The sequence below is a fragment of the Eumetopias jubatus genome, unplaced genomic scaffold, assembly GCF_037043125.1.
Source record: "Eumetopias jubatus isolate StellerSeaLion01/CBP00866 unplaced genomic scaffold, mEumJub1_p1.0 scaffold_10, whole genome shotgun sequence".
Taxonomy (NCBI): Eukaryota; Metazoa; Chordata; class Mammalia; order Carnivora; family Otariidae; genus Eumetopias; species Eumetopias jubatus.
This window is the reverse complement of record NW_028274816.1, coordinates 97209200-97223680: the sequence shown is the minus strand read 5'-3', so window position 1 is coordinate 97223680 and position 14481 is coordinate 97209200. Positions and strand designations below refer to the sequence as shown.

The window sequence follows — 14481 nt, the reverse complement described above, 5'->3', positions numbered from 1 at the left end:
GTGGTATTTTATGATAAAATATTTTTAAATCTTTGTAGGTCCCACATTTTCTTATATTTTCCAAAAATTAATCTTGAAAGTATAAGTTGAATTCTAGGTAGATACAGCAAAACATGAAAAGGATGATAGGTAGCTAGTCTGAGGATTAGTTAAGCAAGCAAAGAAAACAAAAATAGTTTCTATTCTCAAAAAGATTGGGCATTGTTTCCTGATAGAATCAAAATCAAAATCATAAATAAATATTCATTATAGTTCCTCTTAAAAGAATATGTTTTTACAAATAATGCAAGATATGTTAAGAAAAAAGAAAAAGAAGAAGATAGCAGGAGGGGAAGAATGAAGGGGAGTAAGTCGGAGGGGGAGAGAAACCATGAGAGACGATGGACTCTGAAAAACAAACTGAGGGTTCTAGAGGGGAGGGGGGTGGGGGGATGGGTTAGCCTGGTGATGGGTATTAAGGAGGGCACGTTCTGCGTGGAGCACTGGGTGTTATGCACAAACAATGAATCATGGGACACTACATCAAGAACTAATGATGTAATGTATGGTGATTAACATAACAAAAAATTTAAAAAAAGAATATGTTTTAGTGAGATTCAGTAAAAAACAAACAAACAAACAAGCAAAAACCTGTAGGCAAAGGCTGTGCCTAGGGTTTGTTTTTGTTTTGCTTTCCCTCTTGCCAGTGCTTAATCCAAAAGAAGAGAAGAGCATAAGGAGAATGAAGGAAAGACTTAGAAGCTCTTCCACTTGATACCTATTGAGGAGTCTTCTGCTACAAGAATGCCTCTTGGCATTCCTAGGCCCTTTAGAAGAGTGGCAGCAGGATTATTTTTTCATTTAATGTGGATTTAACCATGCTGCCCATTTGATAACATCTTGCTGTGTGTCCTTATCACCTAAATCAAGTATCACCTTAGAAATGGAACGATGATAGCCAGAAACTTGTATTGTCAGTCTTTCTGTTCTGTTCCCCAATCTAGCTATTCTTCTCCAGTCTCTAGGCCTCCTGTTTTACAACTTTAATGGTAAATTTTCCTTTTCATGCCCTCCCAGTCTCAGCTCCTGCTTCAATTTCAGAACATTTTTTAAATTTTTTTTCTTTTTCTTTTCTTTTCTTTTATTATGTTAATCACCATAGATTACCTCATTAGTTTTTCATGTGGTGTTACATGAGTCATTGTTTGCCTATAACACCCAGTGCTCCATGCAGAACATTTTTAACTACAGTCCTCTCTGACACCATGCCAGGGAGTTTAAAAGATAATTACATATTCTTTTATACTAATACAAATAGTTTCCTGTCTTAACAAATTCACCAAAAAATCTGTGCTCATAAACTATTTTCACAGCATGGATTCACCAGGCTTAAGGGAATGGTCAAGTTCCAGTGGAAATCAGTACAAGTTTTCTGGCAACTGAGGCTTTTTTCAAAATCCTTCTCTATTATAAATTCCATGAGTTGTCTTCATTTTCAGTTGCAAAACCCCTTCATAAATTATTTCGTGTGCATAGTTTCATCATGGTAAAGCTTAAGGTTCTTTAACACAATGTTAAACTTTGGTACTCATGTTTCAAAACAATATTAATAGTACTGAAAAATGGATTCTATTTTTCCTTACTCCTAATTTTTTTCATTTTAACATTAAAACGTTTTTAATACAATAGTAACAGAGCACTGATATATGTCTAGTATTTTTTCTTTATTTTTCTTTATTTATTTTTAGAGTGAGAGAGCACATGGCAGGTGGGGGAGGCATAGGGAGAATGAGAGAGAGAATCTTAAGCAGGCTCCAAGCCCAGCTCAGAGCCCAACACAGGGCTTGATTTCACAACCCTGAGAACATGACTTGAGCCAAAAAAAGAGTCAGACACTTAACCAACTTAGCCACCCAGGCACCACAATATTTCTAGTCTTTAATGTGCTTTCATATTTTAATGGTTTTTGTCACTGTTTCTGTCTCTTTCCTAAGGAGGGAAGGTTAAAAGAAGTCAAGTCAATACTGTTCTAGAAAACATGGGAATCGAGCTCACAGGAAAGGAGATTCAGAGTCTAACAGATAACCTATCAGTTGATGGTGAGCACTGTAGTCATTACTCTGCCTTTCTGCAGAGCTTTACCTGTGAACATATACATCAGAATTTTGGAAATAGGATTATTTGTTGCTAAAAAGAAATGCCAGTATCTTAGAGTTGAACGTATTCATAAAGTAAAAAGAAATACTGCCTCATTTTTTAAAATTTAAAGTTAGCAACATATTTTCTTATAGATAACAGAGGAGCCAGGATGTTTGTCTAAGGAATAGTTAGAATGTAGAATAAAAATTTTATGGATTAAGTTTAAAAGTGATCATATGCCTGCTAACTGGTTACTTCATTTCGTAGCTCCTCCAATATTGAAACATTTGCTTTTTTTATTTTACATGCTCTCCCTGAGTGATTTTATGAATTCCCACTTTTAACCATTTATTTGAACCATCAAATTTTTTTAAGATTTCATTTCTATATTTGAGAGAAAGCAAGAGACGGAGCATGGGAGAGGAGGGGGAGGGGCAGAGGGAGAAGCAGACTCCCCGCTGAGCAAGGAGCCCAATGTGTGACTTGATCCCAGGACCCTGGGATCATGACCTGAGCCAAAGGCAGATGCTTAACCGACTGAGCCACCCAGGTACCCCTGAACCATCAGATTTTATATTCTTTCCAGTCTTTTCCCCAATCTTCAAGCTATTTTATTCCAAATCTTGTAAGACATTTATATTTAGTCACCCAAAACAGCTGTTCAAACATAATTTTCTTAATCTTGTATATTCCACATCTTCTTAAACTGATCCTTTTTTCTACCGCATTGACCCTGCCAAAAACATAGCCACTTAATTACTTTATGCTGCCTATTTAAACCACTAAATATTTCTTTTTTTTATGTTATGTTAATTACCATACATTACATCATTACTTGTTGATGTAGTGTTCCATGATTCATTGTTTGCGTATAACACCCAGTGCTCCATTCAGTACGTGCCCTCTTTAATACCCATCACCAGGCTAACCCATCTCACCATCCCCGTCCCCTCTAGAACCCTCAGTATGTTTCTCAGAGTCCACAGTCTCTCATGGTTTGTCTCCCCCTCCAATTTCGCCCCTTCATTTTTCCCTTCCTGATATATTCTTCTTTTTTTTAACATATAATGTATTATTTGTTTCAGAGGTACAGGTCTGTGATTCAACAGTCTTATACAATTCACAGTGCTCACCATAGCACATACCCTCCCCAACGTCTGTCACCCAGCCACCCCATCCCTCCCACCCCCACCACTCCAGCAACATTCAGTTTGTTTCCTGAGATTAACAATTCCTCATATCAGTGAGGTCATATGATACATGTCTTTCTCTGATTGACTTATTTCGCTCAGCCTAATACTCTCCAGTTCCATCCACATCATTGCAAATGGCAAGATTTCATCCCTTTTGATGGCTGCATAATATTCTATTGTGTATATATACCACTTCTTCTTTATCCATTCATCTGTCGATGGACATCTTGGCTCTTTCCATAGTTTGTCTATTGTGGACGTTGCTGCTATAAACATTGGTGGGCATGTATCCCACCCCTTCAGATCATGACATTTGTATCTTTGGGGTAAATACCCAGTAGTGCAATGGCTGGGTCGTAGGGTAGCTCTATTTCCAACTTTCTGAGGAACCTCCATACTGTTTACAGAGTGGTTGCACCAGCTTGCATTCCCACCAACAGTGTAGGAGGGTTCCCCTTTCTTCGCATCCCCGCCAACATCTGTCGTTTCCTGACTTGTTAATTTTAGCCATTCTGACTGGTGTGAGGTCGTATCTCATTGAGGTTTTGATTTGGATTTCCCTGATGCTGAGCAATGTTGAGCATTTTTTCATGTGTCTGTTGGCCACCTGGATGTCTTCTTTGGAAAAATGTCTGTTCATGTCTTCTGCCCATTTCTTGTTTGGATTATTTGTTTGGGTTTTGAGTTTGATAAGTTCTTTATAGAATTTACTGAATTCCTGTATGAGTTCTAGCAGTTTTGGGGTGGAGTCTTTTGGGTTTTCTACATAAAATATCATATCATCTGCAAAGAGTGAGAGTTTGACTTCTTCTTTGCCGATTTGGATGCCTTTGATTTCTTTTTGTTGTCTGATTGCTGTGGCTAGGACTTCTAATACTATGTTGAATAGCAGTGGTGATAGTGGAATCCCTGCCATGTTCCTGACCTTAGGGGGAAAGCTCTCAGCTTTTCCCCATTGAGAATGATATTCGCTGTAGGTTTTTCATAGATGGCTTTTATGATACTGAGGTATGTGCCCTCTATCCCTGTACTCTGAAGAGATTTGATCAAGAAAGGATGCTGTACTTTGTCAAATGCTGTTTCTGCATCTATTGAGAGGATCATATGGTTCTTGTTCTTTCTTTTATTAATGTATTGTTATCACATTGATTGATTTGCAGATGTTGAACCAACCTTGCAGCCCAAGAATAAATCCCACTTGGCCATGGTGAATAATCCTTTTAATGTACTGTTGGATCCTATTGGCTAGTATTTTGATGAGAATTTTTGCATCTATGTTCATCAAGGATATTGGTCTGTAATTCTCCTTTTTGATGGGGTCTTTGTCTGGTTTTGAGATCAAGGTAATGGTGGCCTCATAAAACGAGTCTGGAAGTTTTCCTTCCATTTCTATTTTTTGAAACAGTTTCAGGAGAATAGGTATTAATTCTTCTTTAAATGTTTGGTAGAATTCCCCTGGGAAGCCATCTGGCCCTGGGCTTTTGTTTGTTGGGAGATTTTTGATGACTGCTTCAATTTCCTTAGTGGTTATAGGTCTGTTCAGGTTTTCTATTTCTTCCTGGTTCAGTTTTGGTAGTTGATACATCTCTAGGAATGCATCCATTTCTTCCAGATTATCTAATTTGCTGGCATAGAGTTGCTCACAATATGTTCTTATAATTGTTTGCATTTCTTTGGTGTTGGCTGTCATCTCTCCTCTTTCATTCATGATTTTATTTATTTGGGTCATATCTCTTTTCTTTTTGATAAGTCTGGCCAGGGGCTTATCAATCTTGTTAATTCTTTCAAAGAACCAACTCCTAGTTTTGTTGATCTGTTCTACTGTTCTTTTGGTTTCTATTTCATTGATTTCTGCTCTGATCTTTACTATTTCTCTTCTCCTGCTGCATTTAGGCTTTATTTGCTGTTTTTTCTCTAGCTCCTTTAGGTGTAGGGTTAGGTTGTGTATTTGAGACCTTTCTTGTTTCTTGAGAAAGGCTTGTATTGCTATATACTTTCCTTTCAGGACTGCCTTTGCTGCATCCCAAAGATTTTGAACAGTTGTGTTTTCATTTTCATTGGTTTCCATGAATTTTTTTAATTCTTCTTTAATTTTCTGGTTGACCCATTCATTCTTTAGTAGGATGCTCTTTAGCCTCCATGTATTTGAGTTCTTTCCGACTTTCCTCTTGTGATTGAGTTCTAGTTTCAAAGTATTGTGGTCTGAAAATATGCAGGGAATGATCCCAATCTTTTGGTGCTGGTTGAGACCTGATTTGTGACCTAGGATGTGATCTATTCTGGAGAATGTTCCATGGGCACTAGAGAAGAATGTGTATTCTGTTGCTTTGGGATGGAATGCTCTGAATATATCTGTGAAGTCCATTTGGTCCAGTGTGTCATTTAAAGTCTTTATTTCCTTGTTGATCTTTTGCTTAGATGATCTGTCCATTTCAGTGAGGGGGGTGTTAAAGTCCCCCACTATTATTGTATTGTTGTTGATGTGTTTCTTTGCTTTTGTTATTGATTGGCTTATATAACTGGCTGCTCCCATGTTAGGGGCATAGATATTTACAATTGTTAGAGCTTCTTGGTGGATAGACCCTTTAAGTAGGATATAGTGTCCTTCCTCATCTCTTATTGTAGTCTTTGGTTTAAAATCTAATTTGTCTGATATAAGGATTGCCACCCCAGCTTTCCTTTGGTGTCCATTAGCATGGTAAATGGTTTTCCACCCCCTCACTTTCAATCTGGAGGTGTCTTTGGGTCCAAAATGAATCTCTTGAAGACAGCATTCTGATGGGTCTTGTATTTTATCCAAATGATACCCTGTGTCTTCTGATTGGGGCATTGAGCCCATTTACATTCAGGGTAACTATTGAAAGATATGAATTTAGTGCCATTGTATTGCCTGTAAGGTGACTATTACTGTATATTGTCTGTGTTCCTTTCTGGTCTATGTTACTTTTAGGCTCTCTCTTTGATTAGAGGACCCCTTTCAATATTTCTTGGAGGGCTGGTTTCGTGTTTGCAAATTCCTGTAGTTTTTGTTTGTCCTGGAAGCTTTTTATCTCTCCTTCTATTTTCAATGACAGCGTAGCTGGATATGGTATTCTTGGCTGCCTATTTTTCTCATTTAGTGCTCTGAAAATATCATGCCAGTCCTTTCTGGCCTGCCAGGTCTCTGTGGATAGGTCTGTTGCCAATCTAATGTTTCTACCATTGTAGGTTACCTATGTCTTCTCCCGAGCTGCTTTCAGGATTTTCTCTTTGTCTCTGAGACTCATAAGTTTTCCTATTAGATGTCGGGGTGTTGACCTATTTTTACTCATTGTGAGGGAGGTTCTCTGTGCCTCCTGGATTTTGATGCCTGTTTCCTTCCCCAAATTAGGGTTGTTCTCTGCTATAATTTGCTCCAATATACATTCTGCCCCTCTCTCTCTTTCTTCTTCTTCTGGGGTCCCAGTTATTCTAATGTTGTTTCGTCTTATGGTATCGCTTATCTCTCGAATTCTCCCCTCATGATCCAGTAGTTGTTTATCTCTCTTTTACTCAGCTTCTTTATTTTCCATCATTTGGTCCTCTATATCACTAATTCTCTCTTCTGCCTCATTTATCCTAGCAGTTAGAGTCTCCATTTTTTATTGCACCTCATTAATAGCCTTTTTGATTTTGACTTGGTTAGATTTTAGTTCTTTTATTTCTCCAGAAAGGGTTTCTCTAATATCTTCCATGCTTTTCTCAAGCCCAGCTAGTATATTTAAAATCGTCATTCTGAAATCTAGTTCTGACATCTTACTAATGTCTGTATTGATTAGGTCCCTGGCAGTCAGTACTGCCTCTTGGTGTTTTTTTTGTTTTGTTTTGTTTTGTTTTTGAGGTCTTTTTTTTTTCTGTCTTGTCATTTTGTCCAGAGGAGAATAGATGAGTGAGAGAACAAAATGCTAATAGGGTAACAACGACCTCAGAAAAATATACACTAAACAATCAGAAGAGACCTGAAACTGGGGGAAAAGAAAGGGAAAGAAAGAAAAAGAGAAAAAAAAGAGAAAAAGTTATAAACAAACAAACAAAAATCAGAATATGATCAAATATGATGAGTCCGGTGCATAGATCAGTGCCACACACTAGATTTTGGGCATATTTTGGTCAGTTAGAAGAAACTGCCTCCCAAAATTTTAAAGAATGAAAACTTATATATGTACAAAAATAAGGGTAAATATGATGCAGGGATGGAATATGATTGTAAAGATGAAAATTATCAAAGATTTTATGAAAGGAATTGATAAGATAAGAAGTTGGTTGAAAAAAGAAAGAAGAGGATTTAAAAAAAAAGGTAGAGAATGTGATCAGGCAGGAGACTAGAACAAAGCCATACACTAGAGATTTAGGGTATATCTTGGTCTGTTAGAAGAAACTGTATCCCAAAATTTTTAAGAGAGAACAATTTATATATATATACCAAAAATAAGGTTAACTACTATGAAGGGATAGAATATGACCCTAAAAATGAAAAATAAAAAAATTTGTTTTAAAAAGTGTTTGATAAGATGTTCTTTGAAAAAGGGAAAAAGAAAAATTCAAAAAAGAAAAAGAAAGTTAAAAAAATTAACTTTGAAAGACTAAAGAATCATGGGGAAAAAGCCATGAATTCTACGTGCAGTATTCCCCTAGTGCTGGCATTCTGCTGTTCTCATTGATCGGTAAACTTGGTCTTGGCTGGCTGTTATTCCTGATCTTCTGGGGGAGGGGCCTGTTGCTGTGGTTCCCAAATGTCTTTGCCGGGGCAGAATTGCCCTGCCCTTGCCTGTTCGGGCTCAGTAATCTGCTGGGGTTTGCTCTCCATAGCTTTTGTTCCCTGCAAGCTATCTGTACAGCTTTGGAGGATGAGAGTGAAAATGGCAGCCTCCCAATCTCCCCCCCCCAGGAGCCAAGAACTCGGGGCCCTCTCTTCAGTGAGCCCCCGGAGAAAAGAAGTCAGTCACTCCCATCTCCCCAGTCTCCGGCCGCACTCCGTGTTCACCCAGCCTGTGACTGAGCGTTTCTATCTCTGGCACCTGACTCGGTGTGGAGTCTCCAAACCCAGCAGATCCCTGCGGTGCGCTCCCGTGCCACTCCTCCCGGGGGAGGAAGGGGAGTCTCCCCGGCTCTGCCACTTGTTGGGTCCCTGATGGAGGAGTAGGGGCCTGACTGTGCCATGGATCACAGTTTATGGCAACCCCAAGTTGAGAGCCCGCACCTCAGCTCCGTCTCTGCAGCCAGCTTCCCCGCTCCGATACCTGGGAGCTCTGCCGCTCTCAGGCACCCCCAGTCTTTCTGTGACCCCGAAGGTCCTGAGACCACACTGTCCCGCGAGGGTTCCACCCCCTGCTTAGCCACTGGAGTTACATCCCTCAGTGGAGCCGACTTCTAAAAGTTCTGATTTTGTGCTCTGCAGCTCTATCACTTGCCAGTAGCGGCTGACAGAGGCCCCCTCCCCCGCCATCTGTCTTCCCGAATATCGCCTCAGATTCACTTCTCCGCACGTCCTACCTTCCAGAAAGTGGTCACTTTTCTGTTCAGAGAGTTGCTGCTATTCTTTTCTTCGATCTCCTGTTGAGTTTGTAGGTGTTCAGAATGGTTTGATCTGTATCTAGCTGAATTCCAGGGACCAGACGAAATTTAGGTCTCCTACTCCTCTACCATTTTGCTCCTCCCTCTGTGATTCATTGAACCACTAAATATTTCTTAAATCCATTCCTACTCCTTAGCTCTGTATCACTGCCCTTATTTCTATTTCTTTTTATCTCTGCTTAGACTGCTAGATAACTCTCTCTCTCTCTGCCTACAATTTTGTTATTTCATATCCACTCTTCACATAATAGACAGAATGATCCATTCTTTGTAAATCTGACCAAAACGATTGGGGTTTCTTTCTCCCTCTCTAGTCTTCCCCTCTTCTACTTTTCTGTACCTTCTTTGTAATCAGCCATAGCAATATTTTTCTAGATATGTCTTCTAAGGCAAAGAAAATAAAAGCAAAAATAAACTATTGGGACTACATCAAAATAAAAAGCTTTTGCACAGTGAAGGAAACCATCAATGAAACAAAGAGGCAGCCTACTGAATAGGAGAAGATATTTGCAAATGATATATCCAATAAGGGGTTAATATCCAAAGTATATAAAGAAGTTTTACAACTCAACACCAAAAAAACCAAACAATCTGATTTAAAAATGGGCAGAGGACCTGAATAGACATTTTTCCAAAGAAGACATACAGATGGCCAATAAACACATGAAAAGATGCTCAATATCACTCATCATCAGGGAAATGCAAATCAAAACCACAATCTAATATCATCTCACACTTGTCAGAATGGCTAAAATCAAAAACATAAATAACAAGTGTTGATGAGGATGTAGAAGAAAAGGAACTCTCATTCATTTTTGGTGGGAATGTAAATTGACACAGCTACTGTGAAAAACAATATGGAAGTTCCTCAAGAAATTAGAAATAGAAATACCATATGATCCAATAATTCTACTACTGGGTATTTACCCAAAGAAAACGAAAATGCTAATTCAAAAAGATATAGACACCAGAGATTCTGAGTTGAAATATTGAACAGCAATGCAAAAGAATTAGACTCTAAAAATGAAATTATAGTAATTGCAAGTTTGTTTCACATATTTTTGTGTTTGCATAAGAGTATTTTAAAAATCTGTTTAATTCTAAACATCATTCAATAAATATAAAATAAACATTCTAAATGATAAGAAAAAGTGAGTAAATTTCTAGGCCTAGATGATTTTCATATTCTTATTGCAATTTGTCATCTATCTTTTGAAGTAGGACACATGTATATTTAAAATACTTTGCTTAAGAATAATAGATAATAATCCCCTAATTTAATTTGTTATATATGGAAAAGGAAAATTACTATGTGGTGTGTATGGGAAAACTTCAGGCAATTGGATCATGAGTCTTCCATATCTGTACACTATCTCTGAATTTTATTTACTCAGAATACCGGTTTTTCTAAACTCTGAAGTAATGGTAGAAAGTACACTTTAATTATCTTTGTACCCTTGTGACCTAGCATATTTCAACTATTAAGTATGTAATTTGAGGGGAATGGCTCTTCTCTGACCACTATGGACATCTCCACGTAGACCACATAAATACATCTTGACGCAAATCTAACGTAAGTCTTTGTTGAAAGCTTCATGTTTCCTCCTGGAACAAGGGGAGGTAAGCAGCCTTGTGAGGAGCTGCCACCAAACAGTTTCTCTATCTGCTTCCCTATCTGCAGGAGACTGTTACAAGGTCATTGCTCATTCATCTCCCTAGTTTCTGTTGAACACAGACTTTCCACCTCTCTCCCTTAGGGTACAGCTGCAGGGTTCTGTGTACGTCTGTAAAACTGGTCGTTTACAGTTTTGAGTGAGTACCTCAGCAGCAGAACAACTCATTGTATATGCCACCAGTCATCTGGCCCAGCTTGTTCAGTGTACTCTGGGACTAAAGAGGCAGGAATCAACACCGTGCTGATCTTGCTTCTAGTTTATAAGTAACTGTCTTAATTCATTTGGGCTTATTGTCCCATTACCATCAAAATCTATGGAAATGTGGCAAGCCAAGCTAGCAGCTTCAGTGGTGACCTTTGTGACCCTGTTAAATACCACACTTCCACTTAGGGACTACTTGGCCACTTGTCAGTAACTAATATATAATGACTAAATAAGTAAAAGTAGAGGAAAATAAGAAAGGAAGGGAAATTGACCTATGACGAGATGAATAAAGTCTTTAACGCTTACTTCAAAGATACACCAGTCATGTGTCACTAGCCATTCCACGATTATCATAGTAATTGAAGACTTGTTTAAAAGATTATATTGGGGGGCTCCTGGGGGGCTCAGATGGTTAAGCGTCTGCCTTCGGCTCAGGTCATGATCCTGGGGTCCTGGGATCAAGTCCCACGTTGGGCTCCCTGCTCAGCAGGGGAACCTGCTTCTCCCTCTGCCTCTGCCTCTCTGTCTCTCATAAATAAATAAATAAAACATTTTAAAAAATTATATTGGGAATATATGAAAGATTATAAAAGTTTTATTGTTTTTTTCCATTTATTATACAATGATAGGTAGGCTTTATGGCTATATTATAATTGAGCAGGGTCATAGAATATGGCCAACATCAGTAATGGTTTCTCCCATGTTTATACAGTAAGGTGAATCTAAACAACTCAGAAGTATATATTGTCACTCTGTAGACTGCATCATCTAGGGCAGAGTTGGCAGTGTTTCTGTAAAGGCCAGATAATATTTTAGGCTTTGTGGACAACGTGATCTCTGTCATACTACTCAGTTCTGCTGTTGTAGTGCAAAAGGAGCCATAAACAATGTGTAAACAAATGAGTGCATCTGTGTTCCCATAAAATTTTATTTATGGACATGAAAATTTGAAATTTATATAGATTTTATGTGTCACAAATAATATCCTTTTGGGTTTTTCAACCATTTAAAAATGTAAAGATGATTCTTAGCTCATGGGTCATATAAAAATAGTTGGTGAAAAAGTAAAAAGATATATGCACCTTAAAAAAAAAAAAAGATGGTGGGCTGGATTTGGCCAGTGTTCCATAGTTTACCAACATCTGATAGGGAATAAGGCATGTGTCTATTATAGAATTTCTGAAAACCAGGATTTATAAGTTGAAGATTGACATAGGGCACAATGAGAAAAAGTGGACTTTCACAATATAAGGGTTTCATACTTTGTTTCTCTAAGTCAGGGTCACTTCATTATTATTTTTACCTTTTCTTATAGGTAATGGGAAGGTTGATTTTGATAAGTTGATGGATGGAGTAAAAACTCTTACAGGTGAGAAGTTAATATTAACCTAAGAGTATAAAGTTTATTCAAAATTATATTTCAAAGATATTTTTATTTCCTTGTTTATTCTACCTTTTTATCTTTCATTTGATAGAATTTTTTAAATCTAATTTCTTAGAGTTAGGCTTTTGATTGTCTACACTTTAGTAATAAAATTTCAGTGCTGTGTCCTGGCAGCAAATTCTTTGTTTTTTGAATTTGACCTTAATATATCACCTTTCCTATGTTGCGGGAAAATATTCTAGATCAAATCAATGAATAGTAAAGTAAAGCTCTAATAAATATATAGGTGATTATATTATTTAAAGATGATCAGAAACATTGTCTAATCTGATGATGGAATTATTTGGATCAATCCTAATAAAATCCTAATTCACTAGAAAAATATGTACTCCTTCTTTTCTTGTGTTGATAGTCTACACTTTTTGTAATTGTGTAATTTTATCTCCATTAATATGACATGGGTCATTTTAATAGTGTTAAGGGAAGGGATTTATTTAGATGAATGCTACTGGTTATATAATTAGATATGTTACACTCTGCCTTCATCAAGCAGTAAAGTTCATGTGGAACAGGCTCAGATGATTTTTTTTCACATTTTGAAATTAGGTCATCCTTAAAGTTCTTATCTGATTCTATCTTGTGTTTTTGAAGGAGGGGAGATTGATGTCAGTGTTGTGGGAAATAGTCTAGGAAACATGGGATTAGAGCTCACAAAAAAGGAATGGTTGACACTGCTGAAAAATCTACCAATAAATGGTAAGAATTTCAAATACTAGTATAGACTTTAAGGGAACTTACTGTTACATATTTGTGAAAAGTTTAAAAATTGTCTTTATTTGATCATGGAAGAAAGAATACATATCTTGCAATATTCAGTATGACCTTGCTCTGCCTCAGAATGAAGAAATTCCATCTCAGTTTAGGAATAACAAATACAGCAGTCATGAATCCTGCCATTAGGGGGAAAAATTCATATTTTCACTTTCAAGTCCACTGAGAGGGAAAAAAATTAAACTGTGAATATGAGAAACAGAAAGTATGCACTAGAGGTGAAGAAAGACAAGTCAAAGAGAGAAATGAAAAAGAATATGTTTCAGTATGGGCATTAGCCAAGAATAGCTGTCTCTACTGTTGATGAGTAGGTGGAATATCTGCGTTGTGAATCTTCTTTATTTCTTGATTTCATTGTTTTAGAGTAAATTGGATATTTCTAGTGTAAGTAATCAAATATATCTTTTTAAAATTATAACTCTTATATTTTATCTTAGTGAATTCCTACATAATTTGTGACCCTAATTGTGCAATTTCTTACAGCAGATGGAAAGATCTATCAAAATAGGCTAATGGATTCTGTTAAGTCTCTTAAAGGTGAGTAAGAATTGTGAGAAAGTACAGATAGATCTGCAATCTGTCAAGTTTTTTATTTCCACTCTTCCCTAGTCATTAAATTTTGAATATCACTGGGCATCTATATTGATCTTATACTCCTTCATAAGACTGTAACTCGCTATTATATTTTTACTTCTGTGTGCTGGGAAGAAGTCTCGTACTCCTAGGGAATTTTTTTGAACTTAGAGAAAAAAAATGAATGAAGCCTATGCAGGTAATTTGGTCATTAGTAGAAATAATCTGAAGTTTCAGCTAACAAAAATAAACTTCACTTATTGGTCAAAAAAATACAAAAGTTGTCATCTCCATATGACTCTAATACTGAATTGACTAAATAGTAGTTTCCCCTTATCCACAAGGGATGTGTTCTAAGACCTCCAGTGGCTGCCTGAAACCATGGATAGTACTGAACCCAATATATACTATGTTTTTTTTCCTATACAAACATTCCTATGATAAAGTTTAATTTATAAATTAGGCACAGTAAGAGATTAACAACAATAATAAAATAGAGCAGTTATAACAATATACTATAATAAAAGTTATATGAATGTGGTCTCTCTCTCTCTCTCTCTCAAAATATCTTGTAGTACTGTACTCACTCTTCTTGTGATGATATGAGGTGGTAAAATGCCTACAATGATGAGATGAGGGGATGTGAATGATGTAGGCATCGTGATGTAGCGTTAGACTACTCTTGACCTTCTGATGATAGGTCAGGAAGATATCTGCTTCCGGACCATGGTTGACAGTGGGTAACTGACACTGTAGAAAGCTAATCCGCAAATAAGGGGGGACTACTGTAACCTTCAAATTAATTAATTTTCCCCTTTAAAACTTTATCCCATGTAGCTTAGTCCTTGGAACCAGACTTATTTGAAGAGGTTTTAATTATTATGCCTGTTATTGATTTTTGTTATCATTT

At 37.1% G+C, this 14481-nt stretch overlaps 1 protein-coding gene across 1 annotated transcript in view; it reads left to right on the top strand.

Annotated features, from left to right (window-relative positions):
- The window catches only part of LOC148163371 (uncharacterized), a 143230-nt gene that overhangs the window by 88874 nt on the left and 39875 nt on the right, over positions 1–14481 (top strand). The gene's annotated exons all lie outside the window — the stretch shown is intronic.